Genomic DNA, 19,227 nt, shown 5'->3' on the forward strand with positions numbered 1-19,227 from the left:
ATATATATTATATTATTTATTTTTAATATAATTATTCTTTTTATAATTTTTTTTAATTCATAAAATTCTAACAACATAATTTTTTTTCTTAAAACAATTATTTATCCAAACAAATCAATTATGATTGCCAGCATTTTGAATTAGTGAAATTTAAAATGCTAAAATTTAAAAAAATCTACAAAATGTCAAAATTTTCCATTCAAATACATCTAGAAGCAGAGATATGGGTTGTTTAGGATAGCCTCTTGTTAATGTGGGAACTAGGAACAAGAAAGGATATTTCAATCTTGGCTATTGTTCGCTATGTTCGTAGATTGTTAAAGGTGAGATCGGAAGGTGCAAATAGTAAATGTTTACATGGAGGGAAATTGCGTTACTGATACGCTAACCAAATATGTGTGGAACCTTTCTATTGGGCACCACCGGCTCATGCAACCACCGAATGAGGCGTTGCAAGTAATCCATGATGATGTGAGCAACGTTGATGTGCAGAGACAAGCCTAGTACCAACGTAGTTTGACACTGTTAACTCCTCCTTTATATAAAAAAATTATATATACATATATAATCCTATACCATTCTAATTAAAACGTTAATGATAATAACTATTTGTATTAATTAATGAAATTATAAATTATATAGGCCGAATTATATTAAAAATTAAAGTATAAACATTAAATCTTAAATTTAAGTATGATAAATTAAATTAAATTAAATTTAATCGTTGATCAATAATAAACATTAAATTTTAAATTTAGGCATGATAAATAAATTTTAATTTAATTTAATCGTTGATCAATAATGAAGAAAAAAAAGTACTATGATGGATTGTTTTTGCACAAATCTTTTTGGTTCTTAAAAAGAAACAGTTTGAGAATGTTTGGAACACCCTTTAACTCTAAACTGTTACCGGAACAGGGTTACAGAACATTACTGGACCTTTCAGACATGTTACGAACATACATATTGTAAAACATTCATAATGTCCCTTTTATAGACCCTCGAGGCCCAAAATACGTGTTAGAAGTGAATCGAGACTAATTCAAGTGCTCGAGAAATTTTTCATGAAATTCTAAATTTTTTTATTCTTTTACAAATACAGGGCTCACACCGTATAGACCGGACCGTGTGGGCTCAATATAACCCCTTTATAATCATCTAACCAACCCCGCAAACTTAAAACATACTCAATTCAAACCAATATCACAACCATTACAATTTATATACAATTACATTTAAAACATATCAAGACACCAACCTGATAATCTATTCATTAAACATTCACAAGCAACATTAAGATTAGTTTAGAAATTTCATTCTATTTCCATTTCAAAGTTTAATATCATATGTACCATTTTATCTTCTTATTCTTTCATATGTCTATTCAAATAACTTATGTCATCTATTACAACCAAAATCCACCATGAAACATATACATAACTTAGGTACATGCCACCTTTACCAAAAAGAAATATATACATCACCAAGTTTCTGAGGTCGGGATCGACTCTGGATGTTGGACCGGATCATTTGACTTCTACTAACCTACGCATGGAAAACAACCTTACGCTGAGTATATTATACTCAGTGGTATTACTATAATTCAAATTTGTAAATCATGCAAATAAGTATACTTATTCAATTTATACTTCTATCCTTTTAATAATTGATACATATTAAATCAATTTATTTAATAATAATAGTAACTTTTCAAACTTGTATCCAACTGAATTCATACAATATTTCACTATCTCAAAATTCATTCCATTCCCACATCTCATATCAATATTTCTTTCATTTCATATATAAAATCATTCAATAGAATTTATATTATCAAAATTTATTCATTTTCCCCTATAATGTAATTCAGACTTTGACGGATACACGAATTCAACCAAACACACCAATATGGCACCCAGTGTCTCATCGGCCATGCCAAAGTAAGTTGGTACCCAGTACCTCATCGAATCTATCCGAAATAATATAATAACACCCAGTGGCTCATCGACTCGAAGTCGAAGTAACCCTAAACACTTCCAATCCTATGGCATGCCATCTATATCTAACTTAGCCCGACTAGTTAATAGGGTTTCCAATTCACTTTCTCAATTCAGTTTCAATTAAATTCATACCAATCACAAATTCTCATATTTTCAATTCAATATCACAATAACTTATTTAATTCAATTCAAATCACTTTTAATTTCCAATCAATATACATTCAAATATTCACATAATTCATAATTCAATATCATTTCTTACCTCAATTCCACTTACCACACACATTAATTAAAATTCAAAAATAAATAATAACTAAATTCAAATTATAGTAATACAAACTAGAATTTCTCCCGAATTACTCTCCGACAATCTTTTCCTTTCCCTTTTGAGCCGATGTCTTCAGTTCGATGTTAGCTACAAAAATTAAAATTAAAATATTTTACAATTATTAATACAACAATTATTCACATCAAATACTTGAATTTCCTATTTAACTTCTACCTTAATTCCAATTTAATCCTTAACTAAAATCATCTATTTTTCCATCCCAATTCATACCTTATTTATATTCAATTTTCAACCAAAATTAAACTTAACTCTCTAATTTTCATCATAAATACCTAATTACAAATGTCTTGCAATTTAGTCCCTATTACACAAAATTTATAGCCTATTCTACAATTTAATCTTTCTCCCACTTCTAACTTGAAATTCTATTAATTCAATCCCTAATTCACACTTTCGCTCAACAAAATTAGCATCTAAAAATCTAATAACTTCCAAAATTTCAACATATATCTAGAAGTATTTTGTTCTAGGATCATAAAAACTCTAATATTACAAGAAAAGGACTTAAATTGACTTACCAATTTGCATTTGAACCTTTGAAAACCCTAAATTCTTTTATTTCCTTTTCTTTCTTCTTTCTTTCTGTTTCGTCCCTCACCTATTCTGTTTCTTTTGTTTTATTTCTTTTGCTTCCTTTGTTATATATATATATAATATAATGTAATATTAATATAATAATAAAATAATATATTATAATAAAACTATTCTGTTTCTTTTGTTTTATTTCTTTTGCTTCTTTTGTTATATATATATAATATAATGTAATATTAATATAATAATAAAATAATATATTATAATAAAAATCTTAACTAAAAATCTTTGATATTTCAATGTTAAACCGCCTCAATTAACTAAAATGACTTAATTTCCTACTTAGTCCTTTTTACTTTCTTTAATCTATAATTAAACTTTTACCTCTATTACAATTTAATCATTTTTCTTAAGTACTCCTAATTAAATCAAATTCACCTAATTAGAACCTAATTAAACACACAACTAGCTTCGTAAATATTTTTAATAAATATTTACGAATTCGTTTTACTAAGACGGAGGCCCGACAACACATTTTTTCGATGCCCGTGAATTTTAGGTTATTACAATGTTCAAGTGTCCAAAATGAATTTTTAGATTCGTGGATTTATCAACATCAAATTTGTAAAAAAGAACAAATTTTTCCTGACAATTAGGTTAGATATAATGAAAAAAGTTTGAAAAGTCTTTTGCTTGTTTCTATTCTTTCTCAAGGAATTATTTTTTACTGCATTCAAAACAAAATATGTATATTGTGAAGAAATATTTGTCTTTACCTTTCTTTTTTTCCTTTTTCAATCTAAGTTGGACTAAATTGAAGGGTTGTAACTATATTCCTATTGTCGGTGTCAGATTTAAATGTTACAGAATGGGTTTTGTTTTCTAAATTCAATTTGATTATATATGTAAAGAAAGGAAGCAAATATTCGCACGGGATTAGATAGTTGATGTAGCTAGTTCTTACAAGGAAATTTCTTACAAATAGGGAGAGAAGCCGAGGACAAATTAGTGATGAATGATGATGCTTCATGTGGAAACTGTAATCCATGTACTCCCACTAATAGGCGGCAATGGACCAAAATTGTATTCAAGTTGTTCAACTTGAAAAAAATTGCATTTAGAAAAAAAGAAAACGAAAACAACTAAAAGAATAAATTCAAGAATAAAAAAAATAAAACTCAAAACATAGATAAATAAAGAAAATTAAAATTAAAAGGTGAATGATTGAGAAATTAACTCCCAAAGTTGAAAATTTTAGAAATGAAAGAATCAATTTATCAATTTCTATGTCTTTAATGAACAATGAAGACTTTTATATAAGTTAGCTAATTACATCAAAATAAACCTTTCAACTATAATAAAATTCTAATTAATCTAACCAATAATAGTTTTAGTAGAAATAAACTTTCTTGTTGACTAAGAAACATAAAATTCCTAAATAACTTTAAATACTTACAAATATCCTTAAATTCAGAATAATAAAATAATAAAATAATAAAACCTAATAAATACAATATTGGGCTCGTATATAATAAAAATTAAGTTTAAAAATCAAACCCAATAAGATTTAAACTCAAATTAAAGCACGGAACACGTAATTTCCCGTAATAATTGTAACACCCTAGACCCGATCTAGACGTCCAGACCAAGTTTGGAGAGTTACATCAACCGTACTAAAATTCATACTATCATAACACAGTCGAACTGAACCATTCATTACATAACATTCGTGACAACAATAATTTAAAACATATAATCTTCATAAATCTCATAACATCATAGAACATAAATCCCTAATAGTAATGCTTAAAAGAAAAGATAAAAGTTTGACCGAGCTCCTGCGACACTGACCCGATCAAGATTAGGGACCACCTAAAAGCCAATCAATAAAAAAGTGAGTTGTAAACTCAGTGCGTAAAAGGAATGTAATTCAACAATAGTTGTTTATAAAGAAATTCCAATTCAGGGATTCAGTTTGATACAGAATCATATTCAGTCCAGATTCAGAGCAAAGGTGTTACTTATATGTACGTATATTCAATTCCAATTCAAATAAGGTTCAGATCAGATTCAGATACAAAATTCCTATTTCCATCCGCTATACACCATCTTCGGCCATCCCAACACACCATTATGGACATTTAGTGTCCATCCATCCTTGCACACATTTAAAGTGCTCATTGACGCTTTCACAGAAACACGGCTTAACTGCTAGCTTAATAAACGACAAGCGCCAGAATCAGAGTAACTCATTGTGGCGTAGCCACAATTTCAGTACAGACTACTTCTTCCTTTACAGATCCCAATACAGGACACAAATACCCGTAACACTTGCCCAGTCATTCTAACTCATTATACAATTAACTAAGATAGTTCCAAAACAGAGTAAATATCATAGTGCACATATAATTAGGTTACTCGCAGATTAGACCCAGTGTACCAGATAGTTTTCATAACATCAAATTCGATTATTCGTACGTTGAGGAAACCATTATCAGGGGTAAGTAACATTTTCGGCCTCAAAAGACATTTTTTAGGCCTGATGACCTACCACACGGCCTGGTCACACACTCGTGTGCCTTGGTCGTGTAGTTTTTAAGCACAAACAGTGACTTACACAGCCCAAACACACACCTATGTCTGTTGCCCGTGTGAACCCTACACTAGCATGGTCACACACGGCCTAGACACACTCCCGTGTGGCTACCCGTGTGGCCCCAATTTAGTAAACAGTGAGTTACACAACCGTTCACACGGCCTGCCACACACCCACACAGCCCAATCACACACCCGTGTGCCTAGCCGTGTGGCGTCGACAGCCACCATTTCCAGCGATTCGAAACATGTGAAATTAAAGTTTCCAGTACGCACTTGGTTTCCTTTTGATGGGGAAACAACACGGAGACTACCCAGAACCTAATTAATCATTCAACAACCAATTACACCATCAATTTCAATATTTACCAAAATCAACCCACCGCTAATGTTATGTCGAAAGATTTGACGCAATTCCAACTCAAGTCGCACATTTCCTCGCACGAAACTAGAGAAATCAGACTAACACGGTGGATTAACGTCTCTTGCAATATCATTGCCTAAACCAAGTAACCAATCGAGTGTTTAACAGAACGTCAAGTAAACGAGCAAAATGCCGTTTCGATAGAAAAGTGCTAACATAATGGAAATCGCGAACAAAAGAAAATCACAGGGGAACTTACTCAATATCAACCTTACAGGCAACAAGACTTCCCAATTCACATAAAATCAATTGCAGAAAAAGAAGAAAAACAAAAGAAGGAAGAACATAAAAAAAAAAACAAAGAACAAAATTTTAGAAAAATAAAAAGAACGATAACATTTTCTTAGAATGTTTTAAAATAACAACCACTACTTCCAGCATCTAAAAAAAATTTATATTTCCTAACGTATAGGATGGGATTCGAACTCGGAACCAGACAAAATACAAAACAAATGCTTAGCCAATGAACCAACAAACTCATTCTTAACACCAATTTTACCCAAAATTACACTTAACCACCTAACACATGGATAAGGGTTGTTTTAAAATAACAAAAACTTTAATAACGCAACTTAAACTCCAGACCTTAGACCCAGGAGCAGAGCACCAAAACCTGAGATACAAAAATTAATTACTACAGATTCTCACAATTAAACTCCTAAATTTTGGGTGTTACAATAATCCTGTTCAAAAATTTTGCTTGCGCAATCTTAAAAAAATGGTTATAACTTGATCTCTCGGACTCTAAATCGAGCAATTCAAAGTGTGTTTCAAAGCTAAGAGATAGCTCTTCAAACTCTATGCAAACATCTCAACCCAAAAATGATTGGATCCTATAAAAAATTTGTCGCAATTTGACTGATCTTCCTAACTTGAAAATTGACATCTTGATTAAATTGACTCTAACAAATTTCACCCCATCCATGCATGTATCACCCATACAGTCCAAATTCAACAAGTTTAAGGAAGAAATTAAATTGTCCCTCATTGCCTAGTAGAGGTGTGCATGGGCCGGGCCAGGCCGGGTTTTGGGTTGGGCCCACAAAAACTTTCAGGCCCGTTTTCTAAGCCCGGGCCCAGCCCGACCCGAAATATGGGCCTAAAAATTTGCCCAAGCCCAGCCCGAAATAAAATTGTTAAGCCCGAGCCCGGCCCGGCCCGGCCCATATTAATTTTTTTAACTTATTTTATTAAATAGAAAATTTTAAAATATATTAAATAATCAAATACATTTAAAACAAATATTAAAACAAGAAACAAATAAAAAAATATATTAAAACAATTCTTAAAACAATACACAATTTGAAAAATATAATAAAAATTGATTATATTAAAATTAAAATTAAAATTAAAATATAATTAAAAATATATATATATTTATTATATAATTCGGGCCGGGCTCGGGCCAAAAAAAATTTACCCGAGCCCGGCCCATTTTCTAAACGGGCCTCGTTTTTGTGCCCAAACCCATATTTCGGGCTTATATTTTTACCCATACCCTCCTATTTTTCGGGCGGGCCTTTGAGCCGGGCTGGGTCGGGTAGCCCGGCCCATGCACACCTCTATTGCCTAGTAACCAAATTCTTTATTATTCTCCTATATTTGACAAATAGCTATTACATTATGTTTAGGAATAATAACTTATTTGGCCTTCCATTTTTTTTAAATATCATTTTAACTTTTGATTTAAATTTTTACCTTTTTTATCCCTTAAATTTACGTTATTTGTCAAATCACTCCAAAATTGATGAAAAAGTTAACGTTTTTTAACTTTTTTGACGTGGCTTACACGTGAATTGCTATGTCAATAATTAACTATTTTTTTAATTTTACAAAATATTAAAAATATTTTTTATTTGTTTATATTTGTAAATATTTTTAATATTTTTTTATTTTTAAAATAATTTTTATAATTTTTTTAATATTTTAAAATTTAACTAATTGCTAATGTGGAAAATTAAAAAAACCAAAATTAAGAAACATTAACTTTTTCCATCAATTCTAGGTTAATTTGACAAATAACTTAAGTTTAAGTGCTAAAATAGGCAAAAAAAAATAAATTAGGCCTAAAAATGACATTTTTATAAAGGTGGAGGGCCAAATAAGTAATCATACTTATGTTTAATAACCACTTTTGTTTGCATACTTTGTTGGAAAAACATGGAAGGAAAGAAACTTCATTGTTTTTAAAATTGTTATAATGAGCGGCTCTAAGATAATATCAAGTATATTTATTATTTAATTATTTTTTATTACACTTTAAAAATAAATAGTATTATCCTAGATCCTTATGTGGAGTTTTTTTTTTTTTTACTCCACTAACAATGTATAGGACAATAATTCATTGGATGCTATTAAAAAAAATAAAAATACCAATAAATGGTTGGAAGAAGTGGAAGTTGACTTCTTCTCCACGTACCTAAATCAAGTTTAAATTATAGAGTTATTATTGTTGAGAATACTTTATCTGAAAATTATCTCGATCTAAATAAAATTAATTTCTAATCATAAAATGAATGAGGATTATATGTGATTATACCAAAAATTCATAAAAATCATTAAAATTAATCACCAGTTCATCGTTACTTGCATACTTGCATTACCATTCATGTTATTAATGATTTAAGATTTTAATATGATTTTTTATATTATATTTTGGTAAAATATATTAGTAGTTACCTAATTATATAAATCAATCAAACTATGAAAAGCTATAAAATTAACATTCAAGTATGAAAAGTCTTTTTTAGTCACCAATTTACTAACATTAAAATAGAAATAATTAAAAATCTAAGATAATTGGGTAACTAAAAAAGAAAAAAAATTAAATAATTGAATGATCATTTTGTAACTGTTCATAGTTGGGTGACCAAAAAAGAATAAAAACCATAATAGGATCTTTTAATAATTAAGTGATAAAAAATAGTTGAAATACTACAATGTCATTTATTTTTTGGGATAAATTTTTTAAAAAATCCACCTAATTTAATAAATAAAAATATGAGATCCTAATAATATTTACATCTTTTATTATTTACATTATTATTATTGTAGCAGGATTGTTTTTATTTTTTTCAACAATATCATTATAAGTTCTGATCATATCTTTTTTCAATACAATGTATAGAACTACTTATAACTCTTTCACAATTTATAAATAGAAGAATAATGTGATTTAGCATATTCGAACTCATCTCCTCCTAAATTGACAATAATATTCGTGTCAATCAAATTAAAACTCAATCGATAATTTTTATTATTTTTATATACATGTATGGTTGTTTTTGGGTAAAGTGTACTGTGAGGGGAATTTAGAAGGCTTATCCCACTTATTTGCTTTTGCAAATTTGTCATCTTTTCATTTTATAGAATAAAAAACTGCCACTTTTCGGAACACGTGCGTTTGTGTCTTTTTATAAGATATTTATTTATTTAAAAATTAAATAATTTAATTTGTATGTTAAATTAAAGAGTAAATTAATTTTATATGTTAAAAATTTTATTCATTTGTACTCTTAAAATTTAACATGACTAAACAAATAATCAAACAATGACACATGACGTATCAGGTGTATCTCATGTTAACATTTAGGGACCAGTTTTTAATTATAAAAATAAGTAAGATTTTTAACAAAAAGATCAGTTTGCTCTTAAAATCTAAGGACTAATAGCTTATTTTTTAGTAGACATGACAAAATGCAATCTAATTTTTAATATAGAGGTCTCCATTGATACTTTTATCGAATTGTGCATCATAATTTTCATTTTCTTTAAGATTTATACTATTATAAATAGATTGGTTGGGTTTGATTTTAGTTGATGAATTTAGTAGTTAACTTATTAAAAGTTAATTTTTAATTATAAGAATAATTATTTGATATATTAGTGGTGAAATTTTTTGACTTTACAAATAAGCAGAGTTCATATGTCTTTTAATTATGTTTAAGAATTAAAAAATAAATGATTAAAACATGTGGTAAAATTTAATCTCGCTTTTAAAGTTAAAAATTATCTTGCTTGTGCATTAAATAATTACCCTCATTATAATACATTTATCAAATAAGGTTAAAAATGTCATTTACTCTTAAAATGTTATCCATTAAGAATATTTTATCTCTAGGCTCTAATATTAAATATTGCCATTAAAAATTGATTTAATCCATAAATTGATACTTAAACTATATTCTTTTTCCTTCTAGGTACCTAAATTTTTTTTCCGAAGTTGGTATATCCGTTAGTCCAACCATTAGTCAAAGCGTTAAGTCCATTTTAAAAAAGACTTGATTCACAAATTAGTATCTAAACTATATCATTTTTCCCAAGCTAATACCTAAACTTTTATTTGTCATAATTAGTACCTAAACTATTTTTCTGTTACCCATTTTACACCAAAATATTATATTTATTAAAAAATTACAACTAATAATAAACCGTCACCGTCATATAAACTTAAAAAATATTCTTTTTAATTATTTTATTTTATTTTTTATTCTACATTATTTTTCTCTTTTTTCCCCTTTTTCCTTTATAATGCATAGCAATACCAATAATACTTGAAATTTGCCCTCATAATTCTATTTTCAAGTCATCGCATGCTTGCTCAACTTGATGGGATTGAAAAAGTTGTTTCATTGATCAAAGCTAGTGTTTTTAGAATTGGACTGGTTGACCAAGAAGCAATCAAGGTACTGGTTCAGAGATAAGGGTTGAACTGATTGAACCGCGAATCGATACAGACTAATTGAATCAAGTTAAAAAAATAGTTGAACTAGTTTTCTTTATTTTTAAATTTTTTTTAATTTTATGAATTTTTAATAATTTCTTTGATCGAAGTGGACGAAATGATCAAACCAAGAATTGGCGACCTGACTAGTTCGACCATTGATTTAGTTCTAATATATATATATATGAGAAAATAATATTGTAACACTCCTAAAACTCTGATGTCATAAATAATATTATTTTGGAAAAATATTTAGTAAAATTTTCACTAGTAGGAAATTGCATTTAATCGATAAAAATTAGAGGAGATAGTTGGACATGGGAGAAAGTCATTAGAAATGATATATTTTAATTTATTAAACCGAGGTATAGACTAATTTTAATGAACTAAAGGTGTAAGGGTTAAAAATGTAATTATATTAAAAAGTGAACATAGGTTCACCTTGCCAGCCCCCCATAAGTTGTAAAATTGCTATTTAGGCTCTTATAATTATTTAAAAATTTTAAATTAATAAAAGTAAAATTACACTTTGGCCCCCTTAAAATTATAAAAATTTGATTTAATCCTATACAAATTATAAATATATAGACTATAAAAAATTAAAATTTCATCCGTTCCCCCTAAAAAATTGTTCTGGCTTCGCCTCTGGGTTTAGGGTTGAATATAAAAAATTATAAAAGGTAACAATTCTCAAGAAGATATATTAAGAGCAACAAGAAAAAAAAATTGGTGTACTTTGGGATTGTTTTGGACCATTAGATTAAGCAGGGAGGAGAAATTTAATTTTTACAAAAGCTGCAAGCCACCGAGGCAGTTTGTATGTCTCATATATATATATATATATATATCTAGATTAAGAGTTATTCATTCTAAACTTAAAATAGATAGTTTTTTTTTTAATATCTTTATGTTTTTTCAAAATAATAGTTGATCAGACTATTGTCAATAAAAAAAAAGAATGAAGAAATAATCAAATCTCTATGAAACATAAAAAGAGATAGAAAAAAAAATCAATTAATTAAACATGAAACCCACTACAATCCTAAAAATAAAATTTAGTTCAAGGAGGAATTGAAAAACATCATGAAATAAAAACAATAGCTAGTAATAAAAAAAGGAAACAAGAAAAAAATAAATAGAGAAATTGAATCTTTTGGATGAATTCCTTCCATCTTTGATGCTTGAATGCTTTGGCAGCTCCCTCTCTTTTTCTCCACTCATTTCTTTTATTTTAGGTTTTTTTTTTCTCTTTTTTATATTCCCTAAAAATCACAACTCTTGAAATTTCATCAAGTACTCCCACCACTCCAATGAACAAACTTTACACCATAGCGGACAGTTTGCATGCACATGTTGGAGCAGAGAAATCTTTCACTAGAGTGAAAAACTCTCTTTATTGCATATATCAAGTTATCCTTTCTCCATACTATGCCATTCCATCATTATGTAAGAAAATGAGCCGAATTTAACACTAATAATATATAATGAATTAAAAATATAAATTAAATAAAAAAAATTCCTAATATCTACTTAAATAAATCTATAAAATAAACTAAAAATCCTATTAAAACAAAAGACAAATAACTCTAAGATGTTAGAGTTGTCACACACCTATCTATATATACAATTGTACCAAAACCTCTTGTAAAAATTAAGATAAATTATACCGTTGATCACTAAACTATAATTAAATTTTTATTTTAATCGCTTAACTAAAAAATATTACAATTGATAAATAATATTTTCGAAATTAATTTTTGATCACTCAACAATCAAGCAAAGGATTAGTCGACTACCCAAGTATTAATAATAAGGCAGAAATAGTCCTCAAAACATGACATCTACTCTACTCCCGTTGTACAGGATGCAATGACAATTTATTTTTAAATAATTTTTTTCAACGCAACGTGCCTACATTCATAAAAATTTAAAATATATTACAATAATGATGTAAGCTCTCATGTCGTTGGCCCTCTTATAAATTATATAAAATTTATATTATATAGAGAAAATAAACTTCATCTTAACGTGTGCAATTCATAATATTTTAAAATATCCTATAAAAATATAATAAAATGTTTAAAATTAAATATTAAAAAAAAGAGATATGTGATAATTTTATAAGATGAAATAAAAAAGTCTACCAAATATTAACCGTTTCTTTAAATATATTACCAACAATTTTTTTAAAAAAAATCAAGACCTAAAAAAATAATTATATAAATAATTTACAAATCCATTTATTCATTTATTTAGATACGACTTAATATCATAAACTTTTTTGTTCAAATAATTTATAATAATCATGAAGTGTAAAAAAATGAAACCGAATATTGCATAAGTATTTTTAATCGTATTATTAAGGTAAACTCTCACTCATTGGTATATTATATGCCTTACTATTGAATTTTTTGTCATTTTATTTTAGTTTTGTTGATTTTGTTCATTAAATTTTTTTAAAATATTTTGTTAGTACAAATGATAAAATTTTATTTTACTTTTGAATTTAATTATTTTCTAGATAAAAATTAAAAAAATTATTTATTCAAAAGTCATCTAACATAAGTAACAATAAACTTTATTACTTAATGTAAGAACAATTGTTAAGTCCAGAGTTTAACTTGAAAAAAAATTTCAATAATGTGACAATAATTTTCAAATTCAGGCCTCAAAAAATATTTAACCCTTTATTTTAAGGTTGTAATTAGGCATGACAATTTTTTTTTCTTTCTAAGACTTAAAAGGTATAAAATTTTTTAAGAAAAGGTAAAAAAAAATCAATGAAACCTCTCTTCTTAATTCGTAACTAATTGAGTAATTATCTTAACTTAAAAAATCAATTAAGTTCTTTCATTAACGATTTTTGTCTTTAATCACATTGACAATTAATTAATGAATGGTACCACCTACATTCCCAAATTTAATCATTTAATTTTCTAATAAATAATAATTAAAAATCATAAAAATTGTAAAATAAAAAATATTAAATTTATATAAACGTATAATATTGTAAAAAATTATAAAAATGATGTATAAATGATTATAAAACTTAACCTGATTCAAAGCACAATCACCATCCAAATCACTTTCACTCAACATGCAAACTATCTCATCATCCTTCATATCACTCCGCCCCAACATCACGCTCTTCGTTTTCAAGCTCTCGAGCATTATCACCTCTCTTTCCCCATCTATCAACAGCTTGAGCTCATTGCGAAGCTCCCTCAACAACCATTTGGCACCATATCTCTCCACCATTGAAGGAAAATAGTTCTCAAAATCGACCACAATGTCGACAACTTCTTCCATGGATGAACACTGTAAATTTCCAAAGATTTTAGGTTTCCCGGGGTTATAGAAAGAAAGTTTATGCAAATACTTTTTTAAATATATTTATAAGTTTTTAATACTTGTTTCTAATTTTAATATAATTTTTATAATTGTTTATAATTTCTATAGTTTTTAATAATTTTTAATGTTTATATAAAAAATTTAAAAAGTATATGATTTTTATAATCTTTTTACAAGTTTTATATTTTTATGATTTTTATTGAAAAAAAATGAGAGATCAAATTTGGAGATGGCATAGGCTGCCATTTTAGTAGGGTTGTGCAAAAATCAATAAAAATTGAACCAATCGAACTAATTTGGTTTTTTCGGGTTGGTTTGGGCTGCTTCAATTTAAGGTCAGGTAATCAGTTAATTTGGTGTTATGGTTCGGTTTCTGTTTTGAATGTAAAAATCAACTAAATTAATTAATTTTACACCAATTAAATATAAGTTGTTCATTTAAATAAAAAATTTATAATTTAATCAATTAATTTTTTAAAATTATTTTTTTTTGTCACTTGACTATTAAGTGATAATTTTTTTAGTTAGTATAATAACAATTTTAACATTTAATTTTTATACTTTTTTGTCTATTTGACCCTTATAAAAAAAACTCGAATAATATTCAAAAACAGAAAATTCTATATAAGAATTCTAGAAAAATAAAATCTCGAAAATGGTGTTGTTGAAGAACTAATATGTATGAGAAATAAAGAAAATTATCATTCAACAAAATCAAATAATAGATTAAAAATAGGAAAAAAAAAGTTAAATCATTATATGATTCCTCAATGTCTCTCAAAATTAAATTAGTAATATATTCAAGTTAAATTTCATGTGTTGAGGCCTAATTTTAGCCCAACTTAATACCTAACCCTAGCCCAATACCTCAAAAAAAATATTTCCTAGGTGTGCCTCCCTACTGTCTGTCACCATAACCCACTCCATAGTTGGCCACCCACCCTATTTGCTCCACTTCCTGCAATGGAAAAGGCAAATAAATTAAAAAAAAGAACAAGTTGTAAAAGGTTATATAAAGCTACAATCTCAATGTAAGGAGGGGGTTTTTTGAACACTAAAGAGCATTGTATTACAGATATATTTTAGAAATAAAAGAGCAAAAAACAGAGAGAAAAAGGTTACGTTTTTTTTCAATTTTTGATTTCTTTTTTTCTTTTTTTTTCTTTTTTGATTTTGTTTTTAAGCTTCAAGAACAAGAAATAAAAAGGAGAAGAAAAGAAAAGGGAGGGGGATTGTATTATACACGATTTAAGGAATCAAAGAAAACGGAGGTTGAGTTTTATTTCCTTTTTTCATTTCTTATTATTTTTTTCCTTCTTTGTTCAAAAAATCAATTTTAAAACGAAAAAAATAAAAAAGGAAGAAAGGGGACTTACCTAAACCTCAGAGCCGCCACATCGGAGCCCTACTCCATCATTGAAATCGGCTCTCAAAAAGGAAAATGGGGGTCTCTCCTTTCATATTTTCGGGCTAGGAAAATAGGGCCTTCGGGCGCCCTAAAATCGGGGTCAAAAGATCCATTCGCGCAACCCCGACCACCATCTACGGTGGCTCCATGGCGGCGGCAATGATGGGTATAAATCCTAGCCAAAGGGAAAATGAGGGAGAGAGAGCCAAAGAACTCTCTGTTTTTTCTTTTCAAAATGGGGGCTGGAAACACAAAATAAAAAAGGGGGTTTTAAGTTTTTTTTTCTAAAAAGAAGACCTGCACTTTAACCCGTATAACAGGCCTAATATGTGCCTTTTAATTGAAAATGGGGAAATTTGCATTAGGTCCTTCCCATTTGCGCAAACATTCAATCATGCCTCATTTATTTCTTTTCTTTTTAATTTGGCTTTGATACTTATGTATATTAGCATTTCGGTCCCATTTCTTTTTACTTTATTATTTTCGCCCCAAATTTCTATTTAGAGTTCAAATTAGCCCCTTTTTCGTCCTTTTCTTTTATATTTTATTTTATTATTTAACATTATGGTATTATAATTGTATTTTATTTTCTTGCATATTATTTACTATTATTATTATTACCTTCATTTCATTATTATTATTGCTATTGCTATTTTTTTTGTTGTTTATATTATTATTATTATTATTATTATTATTATTATTATTATTATTATTATTATCTCCGTTACTATTATTATTATTTTTATATTACTATTATTGTTATATTATCACTATTTCTTACTATTATTATTACTACAACTATTATTACTATGATTATATTTTCTTTTTATACTCATTTGCTTATTACATCATTAATTTTTATATCATTACTATTATAATAATTATTATCATTACTTTTCATCGTTATATATATTTTTTTTCTTCTCTGTTTTATTACTATTATTAATATCATTATTACTATTATTTTTATTTTTATTTTATTTTTATTACTACTACTGTTATTTTATTAACATATTATTATTTCCTTTTTTTTATATATATCATTATTGATATCAACATATACTATTATTATTTATGTACTATTATTTTCTATTTATTACTATTATATTTATTACTATTATTAATATATATTTTTCTTTTCTTTTCTTTAGTGCTATCACTATTATTATATTATTTGTCTTATTAATGTACTGTTACTATTTCCCACTTAGCTATTATTACTATTATTATTTTTACTATTATAATTATTATTAATTTTTTATTATTCTCTTACATTATTTGTTTGTTTTACTCCTCTATTTCTGATCTTATCATTCTTATTATGCATTTATTTTTATTTTGTTATGTTCATTGATATCGAAATTCATATTTGTTTGTTCATTTTTCGCTATTCCATTTTACCACGAATTTATATTAATTAACCGACGAAAATAATTCTTTCACAAAGGCAATATTTGGTATTCGAAATTCGGGGAAACGTGCCCTAACTTACTGGGTCTCGATTTTCCTCGTCCACCTTAACTAACCGAATATCCTTTTGAAATACACGAATTTTTATATAAAAGGCAAGCTCGCTCTCAAAAATTCAAGATGTCGTGTCCTAACTTACTGGTTGTGACATTTTATATTTTGAGACGAGAAGGTCTTTAACATTTGAGCATTTTCTTTACAAAGAGGGATCGTATTTTAAATTCTTTCAAGTTTTCAAATTTTCGACACTAAGCCACTAATTAATCAACTAGGTACCAATTTTTGGGCGTTACAAGGGTGCTAATCCTTCCTTGTGCGTAACCGACTCCCGAACCTGTTTTCTTGATTTACGTGGACCAAAATTGTTGTTTAAATAAATCAAACCATTTATTAAAAACAATCACTTTTACAAAGTGATCCAATCACACCTAAAAAGATTGGTGGCGACTCCCGTTTTCGTTTTTTCTCCAAGTCGATACCCGTTTTCCAAAAAAATGGTTACGACAGCTTGGCGACTAGGGACTTTTATAAGAGAGTCAAGCCACAAGTGATTAACTTTTGTCTTTTTTTCAAAAATTGAGAGTTTGGGTTTTGATATATGATCCCTTCATTGCATTTCACCCGTTTTTCTTACTGTTTTCATCATTTTATTCCTATTTTCTTTAATCGCTTCAAGTTTTTATGCATATAGCCTCTCACATTGCATTGCATGACCGTTGTGGTCACACCTTTTAAGTGAGAGTGAGAAACTATGCTTTCGTGAGGTTTTCACCTCCGCATGGGCTAGGGGACCGCTTCCGGAATACATCTGTACTTATGTCTTCGTGAGGTTTTCACCTCCGCATGGGCATAGGGAAATGTATTCCCCTGAACTGAACTCGGTCTGTATGAGCCTATAATGGGTGAGGATCGAGGAATCTGCTGGTTCAGGTACCCTTGCTTTAGAACCGAACTACATATAGTGAACTTTAAGTGCTCGCTCCAGGTAGTATGATGATGACCTTTAGTGCCTACCTTTATAAGTTCTTATTTATTATATTTTTTTATATATGTGACACTTACTTGTTTTTCTTATTTTGCTATCATTGCATGTCATTTATCATTAAAAGGTGTCGATTCAAGGTTCGATTTCTGAGTTAGAAAGTTTTGTAATGGGGAACGAATATCTTAATAAAGTGGAGGACAGCTCTTTCGTTTGTGCTTGGTCAGAGAAAACCCAGATAGAAAAAGGAAATAGTGCCACCGAAGGATACACATCAGAATTATGGGATTACACTCTCATTAGTGTGATGCAAAATAACCTCCAAGAGTTAAAGGAAATATTGGATTAATGAAGTAACAAAGCCAAGCAGTTGTTCTACAACAGTTATGGGGAATTGCAGTATTTGTTTGCCATGAAGATAGATGAACAATTCAAGGTGAGCGTGGGGAGTACTGAGGGACACTTATACCATTACAGATGAATATAGTCACCTCATGGATGGTAGGGGTATAAGACATACAAAATTGAATTGGATGGAAATAATTTTGCTTATAATGGTAGAAAGGCTCACTTACTATAGGACCCCTACCAAACAACAAGCTGGAATTTACTGTGGTACTTTAGGATGATTGTACATATCAGAAATAATGGAAATGCAAGACCTAATGGCCGAGACAGCCCAAATGAGCATGAGATTAAAGAAGATCGTATTGTTTAAAGACTTTTAAAGTGGAGATTAGCTATGCTGCGAAAATACTCATGCAAGCAATTCAAAGTGTTCTGTGGGGGCAGAAATTTAAAGACTCTCAAAAAGCACTGAGGATGTTTGATATCAATTTAAGGCAGTATGCTTCGGAGCTGGAATGCCTACTTGTTCGCCAATCTTTCTTTCAAGGTAATCAGAGCAACTTCACAGACATTGGAGGAAGTGTCTTTGGCTGTAGAGCTTAATTCATAGGTGAAGCCGTAATTCAAATTCAAAAGATAGCTGATCATTTACAAATACTGGTAGAAAGGGCAAGCCCGTTGAGCACCAATATGAGCTACAGTCAGATCGTGGTCGAAAGTTAGCTTTGTTATTAGATAGGGTTAAGACTCTAGGCCTACGAGCGAAAGCATATTTGTAATCCGTTTTATGAAAAGACTTTTGTTCCTTAAATAACGTTTTCTAAAATGAAACTGAATCGAGATCGATACCTTTTTGCATTCATGCATTTGCATTACATTACATCAAAGAAAAGAAGATGTTGATTCGAAATTGGATTCCTAAATAGAATAGTTTGTTATAAGAAAACGAATTTCTTGATAAAGTGGATTATAGTGCGGTCGTCTGAATATAGTCCAAATAAACACGACGAGAGAAAGCTGATAGTCCACGGAGGAATACATGATGT

At 28.5% G+C, this 19,227-nt stretch overlaps 2 long non-coding RNA genes across 3 annotated transcripts; one reads left to right on the forward strand and one right to left on the reverse strand.

Moving 5' to 3' along the window:
* Positions 1 to 13,266: 13,266 nt before the first annotated feature.
* LOC107926202 (uncharacterized) lies at positions 13,267 to 15,967 on the reverse strand. 2 transcript variants are annotated; one of them, XR_001692169.2, is made up of 3 exons: positions 15,350 to 15,933; positions 14,841 to 14,931; positions 13,267 to 13,940 (listed from the first exon to the last, which is right to left on the reverse strand). It is a non-coding gene; the product is annotated as an uncharacterized lncRNA (long non-coding RNA). The 2 variants fall into 2 exon arrangements; XR_001692168.2 differs by lacking the exon at positions 13,267 to 13,940 and having other exon boundaries at positions 14,716 to 14,931; positions 15,350 to 15,967.
* LOC121232036 (uncharacterized) lies at positions 14,952 to 18,992 on the forward strand. Its single transcript, XR_005930253.1, has 2 exons — positions 14,952 to 15,244; positions 17,961 to 18,992. It is a non-coding gene; the product is annotated as an uncharacterized lncRNA (long non-coding RNA).
* Positions 18,993 to 19,227: the final 235 nt, after the last annotated feature.

The sequence above is a fragment of the Gossypium hirsutum genome, chromosome A07 (genome assembly GCF_007990345.1).
Source record: "Gossypium hirsutum isolate 1008001.06 chromosome A07, Gossypium_hirsutum_v2.1, whole genome shotgun sequence".
NCBI classification, from domain to species: Eukaryota; Viridiplantae; Streptophyta; class Magnoliopsida; order Malvales; family Malvaceae; genus Gossypium; species Gossypium hirsutum.